The sequence below is a fragment of the Oryctolagus cuniculus genome, chromosome 10 (genome assembly GCF_051225735.1).
Source record: "Oryctolagus cuniculus isolate XC-2025 breed Fujian yellow rabbit chromosome 10, ASM5122573v1, whole genome shotgun sequence".
NCBI classification, from domain to species: Eukaryota; Metazoa; Chordata; class Mammalia; order Lagomorpha; family Leporidae; genus Oryctolagus; species Oryctolagus cuniculus.
The window spans coordinates 64,533,938-64,551,458 of NC_142876.1; positions in this window are offsets into that span (position 1 = coordinate 64,533,938).

The following is a 17,521-nucleotide window of genomic DNA, read 5'->3' on the forward strand; positions in this document are numbered from 1 at the left end:
CTCTCTGCAGTCCGGATACTGAGTTAGGAAACTCAAAGGGGTAACACTCTGCGTCTTCTACTGAGAGCTCCCAGTTCAGTGAAGTAGACAGACCCACATGAGTGGTAAGCTGAGATCCCTGCTGAAGAGAGATACAAGAAAGACGAGAATAACACAGAGTAACACACCACTTGGTGTAGACTAGTCTCATCGACCAAAGAACAGTAAACAAAAAAATGAGGTTGCAATGAGTGGACCTAACCCCTCACTCACTGCTGTCATCCAGCCCTAACATCTCCCCTGCTTGCTTCCACCCATTTGTAAAGAGAAGCAAAGTAATGGCTGCTCACTCTGTGCTTCTGAGCTTACACCACTGTACTGTGGAGTTGTTGCATGCTTGATTTTCCCAGGGCTGCTCAAATGCAGTTCATGTAACCTATTCATAGGAGCGAGTGATTTTCCCAACACAGCCCAAAGTCAGTTTTCCCATCCGTAAAAAAGGAAGCTATTTCCTGCTGCTATCATCAGATGCCACCATCCCACTAACACATTTGTGCCCAAGCTCGTCTATTGAACCATTGCAAACAGACCTTACCGGGCAGGGTCCCTTGGAGGCAGCTCAGGAAGTCTCCTCTCAAGTTCCCTCCGGCAACAACTGGAGACCAGCACATCCCTGCCAGGCACACTCCCAAATCCTCTCCCGTGGTAGCTTGTGGCAGCCAGGACTATTTAAAGACATCAGTGGAATTCCTGCTTGACCTCCTGACTCAGTGGGAAATTGTAGGGTGAGCTTTCCTCTGCAGGCCTGGATAGGTCACCCACGCTGAAGCCTTGGCTGAAGCACACGCAGCTGTCAGACACACAGCAGCGTGCGCCAGGATCAGGCGTGTTGGTGTGCGTTGCTGGAGATCCATCTGGGCCCAGGCTGCATGTCCATGACCTTGGGAAGGGCAGGAACACAGGGGAAGACGGCAGCCCTGCACTGTTCTTGCTGAGCAATCATTTTCTGTCCTCGCCAACCTTTCTCAGTGACTTGATCCCACAGTAACTCTACCCCTGGGAAAGAATGTAACCCTGTTTTGAAGGTGACCCACGAGCATATTGTACTTTTCATAAGAAAAAAAAAATGATATCCAAGGGGTGGCCAGCCTCCACTGGGGGCTTTCAAAAGTAGAAGAGTAGGGATTTCTTTGTTAACATCAGCCTGGAGGAAACCATGAATGCGTGGTAGTTGCCTAATGGGCTTTAGATATTGATCTTTTTTGAATGCTCCTTTTTATTGGTGAACGGAAGTGCTGAGCAATAAAAATGAGCTTAGTTACTCAAAACACTAATGTGGAGGGGATTCGCTATAACCTTTAGAATCTTGGCTGTCAAATTCTGCCGTTTGCTGAATGACTGTGAAAGGCTTCTTGCTTATCTTTTGTACTTCAACGACGGCCCCATTCAAGTAACTCCCAGGTATTTCTACAGCTTCTGGAATCAAAGCACAGAGGATGATTTCAGGGGCGGCAGAGTACATTCAGCCAAAGAATACGAGCTAACTGAGGGCTTGATGAGACCGGCTGGCGGCTCACGTTGTGGATAATGCTGTGATTTTCACGTCTCTGTTTGTCCAGGAACACCTTGCAAAGCACTTGCAGCTTACAAATCCCCCAGTGGAAAAGAAACCTTATATTCCTAGGAAAGGAAGAAGATGGTGAAAAGAGACATCTGCTCAGGGAATAATACTGCTAAATGCGTAATGCTTCTGCACGTTAGAAAGAAAAATGCAGTCATTACTCAGCTTGTTGACTTAATAAACAGTTAATAGAAGAAACACACTCCATTCTCAGGCTTTGGTGAATAGACTGCTTTTCTGTAGTAACCAAAGACAGAGTGACTTCAGGGCCAGGCATCTGGATCGCACAATGAAGCCTTGCTTGTGTCAAAGATACAAGAGGGAGTGTGGTCCTAGTTTGAGGGAGACGGTACACCAAACCCTTTTCTTCTGATAGTGGATCATTGCAGCTTGAGAGTGCATTTCACATGCTGCACAGCACCTAGTGCATACGCGTTTTGATAGCCACACACTGCAGTGGAGGGAGACTGAAGTCAGCGGAAACACACTCGGCCATCCGCAGCCCGAGAGGACGGTGGCAAGGACGGCCCGCAGGCTGGGCTGGGGGCATTTTTGGTGATACATGTAGGTCAGGAGAGTCCTTTGTCTGGATGTTGTCATTTTTTTAAAATCATTAGGAAATGATCTAGAACAAAGCAAGCAAAAATTCAAGCAACTACATTAAGTCAATATGAAGCTACTACATAGAGTATCTCTCCATGTTCACAGGCTCCCAATCTAGACTCAACCAACTGGCGTGGAAAACACTTGAGACAAAAATGTTATGTGGACTGAACATGTGCAGATTATGTTTCTTGCAATTTTTCCCTAAATGGTACAGTATAACGTAAATAGAGTACATTAATATAAATACAGCATAAAATAAATAATGTACTCTATTTACATAGCCTTTCTATTGCAGACAGGCAGACAGTCTAAGAGAAATCTACCGTCTGCTGATTCATTCCCCAAATGCCTGCAACAGCCAGGGCTGGGCCAGGCCACAACCAGAAGGTAAGAACTCAGCCTCCTTCTCCCACTTGTGTGGCAGGGGCTCTGCGGAGACATTACCTGATGGTTCCCAGAGAGCGCATTAGCAGGAAGCTGGAGTTGGGAGTGGAGCGACACATGTCACTATGGGATGTGGGGTCTCAAGGGCTGACTTCACCACGGTGACAACTGGCTAAGCTCATTTGCCACAAACTTTTTGAAGTATCTTTGTATTTTACAGAAATGAAACAAAATGTAGGGGGGACATGAAAACTATTTTAACCAATAATGGAAACAATTCTGACCTCATTGAGAAAAGAATCTTAGACAACTGTTCCTTTTAAGTTATCTGTCAACTTACACTGAATCCAAAGCCTTACTAATTAAAGGGGGGGTGGATAAAAAGGAAGGACAGGCTAGTAATAAAAAGGGGAAGCAGAGAGAGCTCATAATGAATTTGTAGGAGCTTGGGCATCATTAGGCGAGCATAACCGACAGTCATTAGCATGAAGCTTGCTCTGCAGATTTTTTTAGTAGTGTCAGAGGAATCCACTTGCAAAGAGAGAGCTTAATTTCTGCTCTTCTGGACTCCTTATTTCAACAAGGCCAGGAACTAAAAGGCAAGCTAAAGTCATCTCAGAGTATTTCCCCATACTCTACAGAAACATGTATTGTGAGAGGCACAAGTCTGTGGGCTCTGAAGGTTGACGGGACATCACACAACCACCCATACTCTTCAGTGCTGGGAGTTTAGCCCCTCAGATGTCACATGGCCCTTTGGGGAAGGCTGTCCTCTTCCTGTCTCTTGAATGTCATGCCCACCGCCCTATGTGTGCATGATAAGAGACTCTGTGGGCTGGTAGGAAAAGCTCCAGACTGAGTTGTACATGTCAACCACATGGAATTTCCCAAACATCTGTGTCTGGAGACTGTGCAAGTGTTGGGGACGCGATGATGGGACAATCTGTCCCCTACTCCCACCCCCACCCCCCAGGGATCCCAAGACCAGGGACAAAGAAGACAAGGCTCAGTTAGACACAGTGCAATGCTCTGAGAACTGCCCTGAGAGTTGAGTACATGACAGCGAAGGTGAGGTTGCAGAGTGGACGAGGTATGGTGTGGGGGGCACGTAGCCCACCAGGACAGCTCCAGATGCAGGAGTTCCTTTGTTTTGCTTTGCTTGATGGAAAATCTGAGAAAACCACTTTTGTGACATCTTTGTGGCATTTGTCACTTCTCGACCAGTGTCTGAGCTGCAGGGCAGACGCATGTGGGGAGAGAGGGCATATTAACATCCGTGGTGGTGTCTCGTGACCTGGCTAGGAAAGGAAATCCCCAGCCTGTCCTCTGCCCCATGGGGCCTGGGGTCCTTCCCCAGGGGTTCTGAAAGGACCCTGGGTTAGTGGTGCTTCTCAGCACTGGCTTGCTTGCTCATCAGAATGCCTGGGCTGGGCCTCCATCTGGGAAACTGATGCAGTCGGTCTGGTGAGGCCGAGTTTCTCACCTGCTTAAAGCTCAGGAGGTGGCACTTCTGTCGCTCACTCCGGATTGGGGAAGGCTGATGCAGGCGCCTCCTTAATCAACCTGCTGCAGGAGGGCAGCCTAAGGTGGGAGGGCCTTGAAGCTGGTCAGCCAATGAGAGCCCCGCCCGGGCTCCCTGATGAGACTCAGCTGGACTCTTGTTAAAAGTTTAGAGTCCCAGCTGCCTTCGGTACACTTTCAGACTCAGTGGGTCCAGGGTAGGGCCTGGCAGGCAGAGCCCTGCGGGTCTTCCCAGTCATAAGGCAGCCTGGAGGGAATGTGGTCTCGCAGAACGTGTGCTCCCTGGCGGGAGGAGAGCTCTGGACCACAGATCAGCTGCTGGTCATTTTCCTGGCTCTGCCCCTGGAGACCATCACCACCTGGACGATGGCATTTTCGACAGAAATCAGGTACTGAATGATAAAGTGAGTGAGCACACACAGATCGCTTCACTTCTCTGGGGCCCAGGTGTCTACAAACTGAGACACTTATACTCATTTTAGCTTTGAAATTCTCTCTCTCGATCTCTCTCTCTCTCTCTTTTTTTTTTTACTTTTTCTGTCTCTAATGCCTCAGTAGATAGAAACTTGAGATCTTATTTTTTTTTAAAGATTTATTTATTTTATTTGAAAGCCAGAGTTACAGAGAGGCTGAGGCAGAGAGAAAGAGAGAGGTCCTCCATCCACTGGTTAACTCCCCAATTGGCCACAATGGCTGGAACTGCGCCCATCAGACGCCAGGAGCCAGGAGCCTCCTCCCGGTCCCCCACGCAGGTGCAGGGGCCTAAGGACTTGGGCCATCTTCTACTGCTTTTCTAGGCCATAGCAGAGAGCTGGATAGGAAGTGGAGCAGCGGGGACTTGAACTGGAGCCCAAACGGGATGCCTGCACAGCAGGCGGCAGCTTTACTTGCTATGCCACAGCGCTGGTCCCGAAACTTGAGCATTTAATGATTGTGATAACTCAAGAAAAGCAAAGAACATTGTGGAGAGGGGTCAAGCTCTGTAGGAGTGCTTTAGTATCTCCTGGCAGGCCTAGAGAAAATATAATTTTAATTTCAACTGGTGGTCAAAACAGAAGAAGAGCTAGGCCTGTGTCTAGGGTGAATCCATGAATTTGAAGACCTTCATCCAAATTGCCAGAATTGCGTTAGAGGCTCAAAAGGAAAAGTTTGTTTTTGTTGATGGATTGATTTAAAGCTTTCCTGATTTATGTTTCTGGAAGAGATAAAATTCCCAATTACTTAATTTCCTTTAAAAATATAAAAAATACAAAGAAATACTTTATTGAATTCAATTCAATCTTATGATTTGAGTAGGTAGAGCTAAAATCTTTCCTCTTTGAAAAACACCATTGTTCTGGGGCCAGCACTGTGGCATTGAAGATTAAGCCTCCACCTGCAGTGCCACATCCCATGTAGGCACTGGCCCGAGTCCTGGCTGCTCCACTTCCAATCCAGCTCTCTGCTGAAACACCTGGGAAAGCAGCAGAGGATTGCCCAATGCTTGGGCTCCTGCACCCATGTGGGAAACCTGCAAGAAGCTCCTGGCTCCTGGCTTTGGCCTGGCCTAGGCCCAACCATTGTGGCCCTTTGGGCAGGGAACCAGTGGATGGATGATTGACAGCTCCCCCTCCCCCTTCTTTCTCTGTATCTCTGCCTTTCAGATGGATAAATAAATCTTAGAAAAAGAATCCCAGGGACCTGCAGAGACTGAACATTCTTGCATTCTAGACAAAAGGAAGGAAGGAAGGAAGGAAGGAAGGAAGAAAGGAAGGGAGGGAGGGAGGGAGGGAGGGAAACAGCAGCATTCCAAGGTGTGTGCAGAGAAAACTTCGTGATAAGATGCATGGCTCCTGCATAGCCCTGCCCCCTCCACGTGCACAGGTGGACCATATCTGAATTTTACTATATATTTTCAGAAGCAACTTCTGCAAATGAGTACACAGGAAATTCTTCATCATACAGCTCTTCTCTCTACCACCATCTTGGTCAAAGCCACAAATTCATGGGGTCTACCTTGTGCAAATTGAAAATTAGAGATGGTAGTCTGTGTTCTACCACCCTACATTAAAAGAGAGCAATTTACAATTATGTTTGGTAAAATGGCTTTTCCTTTTCTTTTTGGCTGATTCATAAAAATATTTAGATATTTTTGGGGTACCATGTGACATTGTGACACATGCGTACGTTGTGTAATGTTCAAATCAGACATCAGTCTCTTCAAACATTTATCATTTCTTTGTGGTGAAAACGTTCAAAATCCCTTCTTTTAGCTTTAAAAAATACATACATACAGTGCATTATCATTATCTATAGTCACCAACCATCCAATAGGATGCCAGAAGCTCTTTTCCTCTGTGGCTGAGGCCCCACTGTGTTAAGATTGCTTGAGGGGCCAGTGCTGCAGCATGGTGGGTAAAGCCTCCACCTGTGGCTCCGCTTGTGGTGACAAAATCCAACATGGGTGCTAGTTCAAGTCCCCGCTGCTCCACTTCTGATCCAGCTCCCTGCTATGACCTGGGAAAGTAGGCCCAAGTGCTTGGACCCCTGCGCCCACATGGGAGACCCATAAAGCTTCTGGCTCCTGGCTTCAGATTGGCTCAGCTCTAGCCTTTGTGGCCATTTGGAGAGTGAACCAATGAATGAAAGACCTTTCTCTCTATCTCTCCCTTTCTCTGTCTGTAACATTACCTCTCAAATAAATAAATAAAATCTTAAAAAAAAGGAATGCTTGAAAAATTTTGCTGCCGTAAGTACTTTGAGGGATTCAAAGTGCAGTTCTGGTTTCACTGTCCTTGGCCAAGATACATGAAAAGGTAGGATTTTCATCCTGAAATTCCAGGAACAGTGTAAACAAAGACTCTATCCAAGAAGGATAAAAGTGTTTATACTCACTTGGCTAATCCTCCGTCTGTGGCGCCGGCACACCGGGTTCTACTCCCGGTTGGGGTGCCGGATTCTGTCCTGGTTGCCTCTCTTCCAGGCCAGCTCTCTGCTGTGGCCCGGGAGTGCAGTGGAGGATGGCCCAAGTGCTTGGGCCCTGTACCCGCATGGAAGACCAGGATAAGCACCTGGCTCCTGGCTACGGATCAGCGCGGTGCGCTAGCCGTAGCACCCATTTAGGGGATGAACCAAAGGAAAAGGAAGACCTTTCTCTCGGTCTCTCTCTCTCTCACTGTCTAACTCTGCCTGTCAAAAAAAAAAGTGTTTATACTTTAATCTGTCACCACCAATACCATTTTGACCAACTGTCTTCTACAGCTGAAGAAGGAAAGTGGCCCCATTTGAGAATGATCATAGCGAGCGGGTTCGTTTTCTTTTACGCCCCTGAGGGGGTTCCTTCACAGCTGTTGCTTACTGTAAAAAGGCCAGGGATGAATGTGACATGATGAACAGTGTGGGCACAGTCATGGGGTGACTCAGCAGGCCCCAGGGCTCAGCAGGCATCCAGAGCCTACACAATTCGAAGGGTGGCCTAGATTTTGACCAGTGCCTGGGAGATGACCTGCAAGCCGTTGCAACATCCTGCCGGATAAGTGTCTTGAGCCACATCAGAGAGGCTGTCCTAATAGTGTCTTTTTGGGCCACACTGTATCCTTCTGACCACTGTGGACTGGGCACTAAGATCCCCCATGTGGCAGCTCCTTGGCAGCCTGGTCAACTCCCATGGGAACCCTGAACACCAAGGCTGTGGTGAGCTTGCCTGGCTGGCGACACTTTGTACCCATTGCTACCTATCACTGCTGCACCAAGGAAGCACCCTGTATGCAGCTCCACTAAGAGAGGGCAACTGGAAACGTATGCCTGGGCTCTGCTTGATTCTGCTGTAGCTCCTGCTGCTTCTGCTGGTTATCATGCATGTCCTTTAGCTGTAATAAATGATAACCATGAATGCGGCAGATTTTCTAGGATCTGTAAGTCTTTCTAGTAATTGTTGAACCTGAGGGTGGGCTTGGGAACTCCCCCAAACCAAGTTTTTTTTTTTTCCTAGTAACAGATGTTACTAGGAAGACAGACCATCGCAATGCAAGTGGCAGCAAGAGAGGATAAGCCACAGCTCCCCAGATTTCCCCTCCACGAGGCACAAGCATGCAGGGGCTTGGGGGGATCATTGGCAGATCAGGTGTAGGGTATATATTTTTCTGGGAGAGAACTCACCTTCCGGGTAGTTTTTCCTTTTTATGGGAAAATATTAAGCACAATAATCAGATCCATTTGTGGCTTCCTGACTGGTTGTATCTGATGAGTTGTCAGGGAAAGTCAGTGGCAGAGAACCGAGAGCTTAGGCATCACGAATTTGCCACAAGGATGATGTCACCAGGCCCAGATAAGGCAATCTGGAGTTCTGTCTTTCCTCTAGAAACAAATGGTGAGTCCATGGCCCCACTAACTTATTGTCTAGGCAACCCAGAGTGAGCTCCCACTTCATTCTTGGACTCCCTGAACAGCACTTTGCCTAGATAATAGATGTATCACAATTTCTTCCCAGATGGCCTAACACTACTTTATCAGGAGGTTATTAATATGTCAGCCTAAGTTATTCAAAATATGTCTGAGATCCCAGAGTGCACATCATATGTTTTGTTCACTTATTCAGAGGTGAGACCCTTAAGTCATAAGATAATGAAAAGATGACTGAGTGAATGAGTGGAGATATCTGTCCATCAGAAATGACAAGTGTATGGAGAACAGCTAGGCAAGAAGAGAGCTGGGGGATGTTTGTTATGGGCTAGCCAGAGAAGTACCTGAGAATACATGTTTCATGGAGACCTGTGGGCAGGCAGGGAGACAGCCATGTAGACATCCCAGGGGAAGTTATCCCAGGCAGAAGCTAAAGCTCATAGAAATGTGTGTGTGGCATGCCCTGAGAACCACACCAGCACGGCAGGATGAGTGAGTTGCAAGGGGGAGTCATGAGGTCACACTGATGTTGGGAGAAACTCAAGGAAGTCTTTTGGCCATTGGAAGGATCTTGCTTTTACTCTGAATGAGAAGGGAAGCCAGGAGAGGTTTTAAGTAGAGAGGGAAACTACATTCTGTCTTAGGTTTCAGAGAAGTTACCTAGACCACTGAGCTGAGAAAAGATGATGGGGGTGAGAGGAAAGGCAAGAAGACTAGTTAGGAGTCCATCACGATATTTCAGGTGACAGAAAATGGTGACGGGAGCCTGGTTACTGGAACCACGGTGGAGGTGGTAGTCTATTTTGAGGATAGCACCAGCAGAAATTGCTAATTAAGGAGTGTGTGTGTGTGTGTGTGTATGAGAGAGAGAGAGAGAGAGAGAGAGAGAGAGAGAGATCTATAATAACTTTGCTGTAGTTTGAATAGGACTTGAGTCTCCAACCCCTACAGATGTTTAAATCCCAAATTCTTAATGTTTGTGGTGTTAAGAGGGTGGAGGTTTGAACCATTATGGTATCTGAAGGTGGAGCCTTTGGGAAGTGATTGGATTGGAGTAAGTTGCTAGGATAGAGCCCCTGGTGGATCATGATGGCTTTATAAGGAGAGACCTCATGGATAAACAAACTCTGTGTGTGTGTCTTTCTCTCTTTCCCCTGCCTTCTCTCCTTTTCCTGATTTAACATGCAATTCTTCCAGCACATGTGGTCCGCCATCTGCTGCCCCTGTTAGACACCAGACCGATAGGGATGCCCAATACTGGACTGCGAATCTCCAAAATCACCAGCCGAGGTAAACCTTCCTTCATACGCAGCTTTCTCAAGCGTTTTACTTGTAGTAACAGAAAGCTCATGAACACAAACATCAACCCATTTAAATGGAGCAACTGTGTGGTTACTGAGAGATGAAGAGTTTTGGAGATAAGACAGGAAATTTGTTTTCAACACGCCAATTTTGAGGTGGTGAATAAGTTTTCAAGTGTCTGCTGTGGAGACACTTGGGGGATGGTTCTGTGGTCCAGAGGAGAGGTCAGAATTCGAGACAGAAGTCAAGAATGACCAGTAAGATATACAGGATATACAAGAAGGAGTGCCTCCATGATGAGGAGTTTCAGTTAAAAAATAGGATTCTTTTTCTCTCCTTTTTGGCACTCAGAGTGCTATGCTCAGTCACTTAGAAAATTCTAACCATGCTTACTTTGTCCACATGTTAGATAAATAAGATATTGCTATATCTAGATCTCAGAGGTCTATTTTTGGCAACCCTTGAAACCAGTGGTTGATAGGAAGACAGGCATTCTGTAATCACATAGAAATTAAAACTAGAAGGGAGAAGTGGACCCTTATGTCCCATCTGCCTATGACTGTTAACTTACCCCCGCCCCAGCCTCCTCTCCTAATTGGCAGCAATTTTAATCAATCCTCACAGCATCACACAAGAGTCTCAATTTGTTGGATAAGTCTCAATTCCTCTCCTTTCTTTTTCTTTCCCTGTCTCTAATTTGTTTCAATCGGAGAGAACATTCAAGCTACATTTAAAATCAGAGCGAGGGAGGGCAAAATCAATTCACATTAGGTTTCCTGGTAGAACTTGGGAAAGGAAAATTTTCCTTCAATCTAACATTCTAATAAATACACTGTAGAATGAGGAAATTGACAAATACAGTTTAACATGTAGCCTTGCACTACTCACTACCCATGCTCTCTTCAACTCAAGGCATCCTGGTGACAAGTGGCCCAGAAATTTCTTTACTCATTTTATTTTGTGTATTCTGCTGCTTTTCTTCTCTGAATTTCTAATGTCTCTCCAATTTATGTGGAAGTAAACAGCCATTTTTTTGGGAACCAACTAAATATCATCTTTTTTGTTGCCTCATCTTGAACGCTCTCTACAAAACGTGGGTACTCCAAAATGTTGTTTGTAAGGAGGAGTGGGGCTGCTGTTGACTCTTATGCTTAGTAAGAAAAGGAGAAACTGCCCCTTAACCTGTCATCTCTTTGACATAAGTCACCAACAGAGGGAGCAAGATGTGACCCAGGCCGGCGCCATGGCTCACTAGGCTAATCCTCTGCCTGTGACACCGGTACCCTGGGTTCTAGTCCCGGTCAGGGCGCCGGATTCTGTCCCGGTTGCTCCTCTTCCAGTCCAGCTCTCTGCTGTGGCCCAGGAAGGCAGTGGAGGATGGCCCAAGTGCTTGGGCCCTGCACCCACATGGGAGACCAGGAGAAGCACCTGGCTCAATGCTTAAGATCGCGCAGCGCGGTGGCCATGGCAGCCACTTTGGGGGGGGTGAACCAATGGAAAAAGGAAGACCTTTCTCTCTCACTATCTAACTCTGCTTGTAAAACAAAACAAAACAAAACAAAAAAACCCAATGTGACCCAGTGTTTCCTGATTTTTTGCACAGGATATTGAAAGAAAATAACACAGAATGATGAGTGACTTTGAAAACCAAAGAAAAAGTTCTATGGGCATGTACAAAGGGTTGGTCTTCAAAATGTCCATGGATATACATATTATGAGAAAATAATGCATGGATTTCAATTGATTGTTGTTTTGCACCAAAATAAGCTTATCTTTTTTTTTTTTTTTTTTTTTTTTGAGGCAGAGAGAGAGAGAGAGAGAGTTCCCACCTGCCAAATGCCTACAATGGCTGCAACTGGACCAGGTCAAAGTTAAAAGCTGGAAACACAATTCCGACCTTCCACCAGGGTGTCATGGACCCAACTACCTGAGCCATCACCCTGCCTCCCATGGTCTGCATTAGCAGGAAGCTGGAGTCAGGAGCCAGAGCCCGGTATGAGCCCAAGCACTTTGGTGTAGGATGTGGGCGTCTTAGCAGTTAGACCAAATGCCCAACCCAGAACCTATCTTTTGATTTCATTTTCCAGGAACTTTCTGAGGTGCCCCCGTATGTGCCCCCTTTTTTTTCCTTCATATTTTGGCCAAATAACGTGATTGTTACCCCCATCTTGCTAATGCAGGTCTTTGGAACAAATTCTGCCCTCCTAGTTTAAACTGCATCTAGACAGCCACAGAATTTTATCTTCTGGCTGGGAAATCACTTTCTCCATATGTGTTCTGATGATGACAGAACTTTTTCCACCTTGAACTTCTTCCTCCTTGGGGGAAGAGAAATATAAGGAATAATTTCTGGCTTGGTATTTGCTATTCTACTCACGTATCACAGTAGTTTAAAAAACTATATGCCAACTTGCCAACAACTTATTTTTAAAACTATACATTGGGAAAAATGAGAGGCAAAGGGGAAGAGAAGGAAGAATCTCTTTAAAAATATATTTGAGAATAAATGTGATCTGGGAGAAGAGATGGATCAGTCAATAATTCTACTGGGTAGGTAACATTTGCATAAGGTAAGAAAATTTCTAGGCTTAAGTTCTATAACTCTGGAGTCGGTGTTTAATCTAGTCATGATCCTCACATCCCACATTGGAGTATCAGGGTTCAATTTCTGTCTCAGGCTCCTGATTCCAGTTTTTGCTGACCCCGAAGGCAGCAGTGATGGCTCAAGAAACCAGATTTCTGCCACCCACATGGGGTGATGTGGATTGTGTTCCCAGCTCCCAGCTTTGGAGGCCACGCCTTGCTCCCCACTCCCCACCCTCCCCCCCATTGTGAGCATCTGGGAAGTGAACCAATGGATGGGGATTCTGTCTTTCTCTCTTTGTTTCTCTACCTCTCAAAAAAAATATGTAAAATTTTAATGAAGGGGCCAGTGCTGTGGCACAGTGGGTAAACGCCCTGGCCTGAAGTGCCAGCATCCCATATGGGCACTGGTTCGAGACCCAGCAGCTCCTCTTCCAATCAAGCTCTCTGCTTTGGCCTGGGAAAGCAGTGGAGGATGGCCCAAGTCCTTGGGCCCCTGCACCCGTTTCAGGGACCAGGAGGAGGCTCCTGTCTCCTGGCTTTGAATCGTTGCAGCTCCAGCCATTGCAGCCACGTAGGGAGTGGACCAGTGGGTGCAAGACCTCTCTCTCTCTCTCTCTCTCTTTCTCTCTTTCTCTCTCTGCCTCTCCTTCTCAGTAACTCTACCTTTAAATAAATAAATAAATATTAAAAAATTTAAAGAAGGATTCTGTAATTCTGCTGCTTTGAAAGTGCCATGGTAAGAAAGAATGTTTCCCACTATCTCACATGATTTAAAGTTGTCATAGTTCACTAATTCTAGAAAAGAATGACAAATGTTTGTTTACCAATTAAAGTGACACAGCCACAAGAAAGTAATGTAAACACAGTTCAAAAATTACAGGGTCTATAACAAACACATTTTTTAAAATTTACAGGATTTATGCTATTTTGAATTTTGTGCAAAATTACAATTTTTATTGTTTATTTTATTTTTAAAAGATTTATTTAATTATTTGAAACTCAGAGTTGGGGGGAGAGAGAGAGAGAGAGAGAGATTGTCCATTTGCTGGTTCACTCCCCAGATGGCCACAATGGCCAGGGCTGGGCCAGGCTGAAGCCAGGAGCCAGGAGCTTCACCTGTGTCTCCCATGTGGGTGCATGGACCCAAGCACTTGGGCCATCTTCTGCTGCTTTTCCCAGGCAATTAGCAAGGAGCTAGAATGGAAGTGGAGCAGTCGGGACTCGAACCAGAGCTCACGTGGGATGCTGACATCCCAGGTGGTGGCTTTACTCACTATACCAGAACACTGGCTACCCTTATCATACTATTTTAAGTCCTTAACACCCAAATTTTCATGTAAGAAAATAAAAATATATAAAACTCAAATTTTCATATAAAATAATAGTATATAATATAGAAGTGTTAATTAGTTTGATATCAAAGGAAATGAAGATTACTCATCCTACCTAATTCTGTAGGTTAATGGATGGCCAAACATTTGTCTTTTATTTTTATTATTACCAGGCTAACATGAATCCAATACTTGCTGACTCTAAATTTAAGAAAGAAGAAAAAAAAAACACCATAAGATTTGTCTGAAGTTCTTTTCCAGACACATGAAAGAAATTCATAAAGTTTATGAAAAATGTGTGTCATGGAAAAAACTACATGAATTATTTCAGATTCTTTTGCACCATAACAAACTTATCTTTTAATTCCATTTTCTATGATCTTTCGAATACTGCTATATCTACATAAACATCTGTGTTCAAATATTTTCAGCAACAAGGGACTCACTAGGTGCCAAGAATCAATCCATTTATTTCTTCTTTTTTCTCCCATAAAGGTGATGCTTCTCCCCAATTCTCCATCTTGATAAACAGCTCTCCCCACCCCCCAGAAACTGAGGTTCTTCATGACTAGTTCCCTTAGGCTTCCCCCAACCAATCTAGTTCCCGGTCCTGAGATTCTATCTCCGAAATCCTTGTGTCCATCTCTTCTGTCCCCCCATCCCAGCTACCATCCTGTCTTGTTCTGGATTCCCCCTCTTCCTTCCCTAGGACCATTTTCATCCAGACTCCACACAGGAGCCAAGAGAGATTTGTAAAGTGCAATCAAGAGAGCAGCCATTTAACGAAGCAGTGAAGCCACAGGTTAAGACACCTATGTGTCACCCTCAAGGGCCTGGGTTCGTTCGATACCCAACACTAGCTCCTGACTCCTGCTTCCTGCTGTTGTAGACCCTGGGAAGCCGAGGTAATGGCTCAAGTAACTGGGTTCCTGCCTCCCACTTGGGAGACCTGTGTTTAATTCCTTGCTCCTGAGTTTGGAAACTGCCCAAGTCCTGGCCATGGCAGGCCTTTGGAGAGTGAATCAGTGGATTGAATCTTCCTCTCTCTCTCTCTCACAATACACACACCCCTGCACACACACACACACACACACACACACACACACTCCTTCTCTCTGTCTCTGGAACAATCTTGCTTGGCTAAAAGTCTGCTTATTCTTCAGGTTCCAGCTAAAACATGCTTCCTCAGAAAACCCAGTTTTCCTTCACAGTACTCCCCACAATTGAAATCATATGCCTGAGCTGGCACCGTGGCTCAATAGGCTAATCCTCCACCTGCGGCACTGGCACACTGGGTTCTAGTCCCGTTCGGGGCGACGGATTCTGTCCCGGTTGCCCCTCTTCCAGGCCAGCTCTCTGCTGTGGCCAGGAAGTGCAGTGGAGGATGGCCCAAGTGCTTGGGCCCTGCACCCCATGGGAGACCAGGAGAAGCACCTGGCTCCTGGCTTCGGATCAGCGCGATGCACCGGCCGCAGCGCCCTGGCCACGGTGGCCATTGGAGGGTGAACCAACGGCAAAGGAAGACCTTTCTCTCTGTCTCTCTCTCTCACTGTCCACTCTGCCTGTAAAAAAAAAAAAAATCATATGCCTATGTGTATCTGCATGTATGTGTATATAATCAGCATAATTAAATCACATGTTTTTTTAAAAGATTTATTTTATTTATTTGAAAGAGCCACAGAGAGAGGACAGAAAGAGAGAGAGAGAGTGTGAGAGAACGAGAGAGAGAGAGACATCTTCCATCCGCTGGTTCACTCCCCAAATGGCCGCAATGGCCAGAGCTGCGCTGCTCCGAAGCCAGGAGCCAAGAGCTTCTTCCGGGTACCCTATGTGGGTGCAGGGGCCCAAGGATCTGGACCATCTTCCAGTGCTTTTCCAGGCACATTAGCAGGGAGCTGGATTGGAAGTGGAGCAGCCAGGAGTTGCACTGGTGCCCATATGGGATGCTGGTGCTGCAAGCTGGGGCTTTGACCCATTTCGTCACAGCGCCAGGCCCCACCTGCCGCAAAACACACACAGATTTGCATAACGTCTATCTCCCACCCCCGACAAGAGGCAGCATATGTGTCTCATTTCACTGTTACATCATCTAGCTTATCACACTATTCCCAGCTCATTTTAAGCATTTAATCTGAGGTGTCTTAAATCTTCATGGAATAGGCTTAGTATGAAAAAAACTACCTATAGAGCTAAAAACTTAAATAAACTTATCTATTAAAACTTATTTGGGAGGCAGAGAGACAGACACAGGGAGAGCTCCTGTCTGCTAGTTTGCCCCTCAAATTGCCCACAATGGCCAAGGTCTGGGGCAGATCAAAGCCAGGAGCCCAATTTCTTGAGCCCTCACTGCTGCTTCCATGGGTCTGCATATGCCGGAAGTAGGGGTCAGGAGTCAGAGGCAGGCAGAAAACCCAGGCTCTGAGATACGGAACGTGAGTGTCTTTACTGCAAGGCCAAATGCCTGCCACTAGTTTTCTGTTGTAATTCCATTTTTCATGAACTTTAGAACATCTTCATACACTCCATTGAATGCATTTGGATCTAATTGTTAGAATCATTCATTTGTAGATTGTACTTTAGTTGCAATTTGTTTTACCAGCCAAAGGCTGTTTCTGTAAACCAAATTGACGAGCTTTGTTGTGCAAAACTATGTTATGTTGTGTCAAAAAGCATTGTACTGAAGAACCAAAGAATAAACCTATGAAGTGCTCATCACTTATTTAGGTTAACTTTAACAGTAACAGTGCATGCATAATTAAATCTGAAGCCATGAGTTAAGTAAATAAATGATTAGCTTGGGGACAGGATGGTCACCATAGGCAGTATGGAAGGTTTTACCTATTTGCTGCAGTTTAACCACATATGTTTCTTGGTTGGTGGTGTGTGGCATAAATAATAATGATGATTAAATAATGGTAATAACACAAGCACAAATAATATTTATTAGCCACTTACCATGAGCCAGGTTTATTTAAATCTGACCAGATCTCTATGATGTATTTATTATGATTATTTCATTTTACAAGTTGGGGAACTGTGACCTGGAGAGGTTAAATGACACATCCATCTAGTAACCAAAAGAAATGGGTGTTGACCTCAGGTGTGTGATTGCAGTAACCTAGAGAGAGACAGGGACAGATAGAGCGAGGTCTTCCATCTGCTGGTTCACTCCCCAAATGATGGCAAAGCCAGGAACACAGAATTCAGCGTGGGTGTCCACTGAGTGGCAAGAATCCATGTACTTGTCACCTGCTGTCTCCCAGGGTGCACACTAGCAGGCAGTTGGAATTTGAAGAGAGAGAGCTGAGCCAGGACTCAAAACTGGGAGCTCTGATGTGGGACCACAGCATCCCAAGCAGTGTTTTATCACTGTGCCTACCTCTTTTAAAAATGTATTTGTTTGTTGATTTATTGATTTATGTTGAGAGGCACAGAGACAGAGAGAAATTTCCCATCCACTGATTCACTCCCTAAATGCCCACAACAGCTAAGGCTGGGCCAAGCTGAAGCCAGTAGCAGAGAACACTCCCCAGGTCTCCCATGTGGGTACCAGGGACCCAATAATTTGAACCATCACCACTGCCTTCTAAAGTGCTTGCTAGCAGGAATTTGGAATCAGGAGTGGGAGTGGGGATTCTAACACAGAGACTCCAACATGCTGTGCAGGCATCCCAAATGGTACCTTCATCACTGGGCTAAATGCCCTCCCTGGTAAGCTGGTTCTTTCCTTTTCTTTTCCTTTCCTTTTCCTTTCCTTTTCTTCAGGCAGAGTGGACAGTGAGAGAGAGAGAGAAAGGTCTTCCTTTTGCCG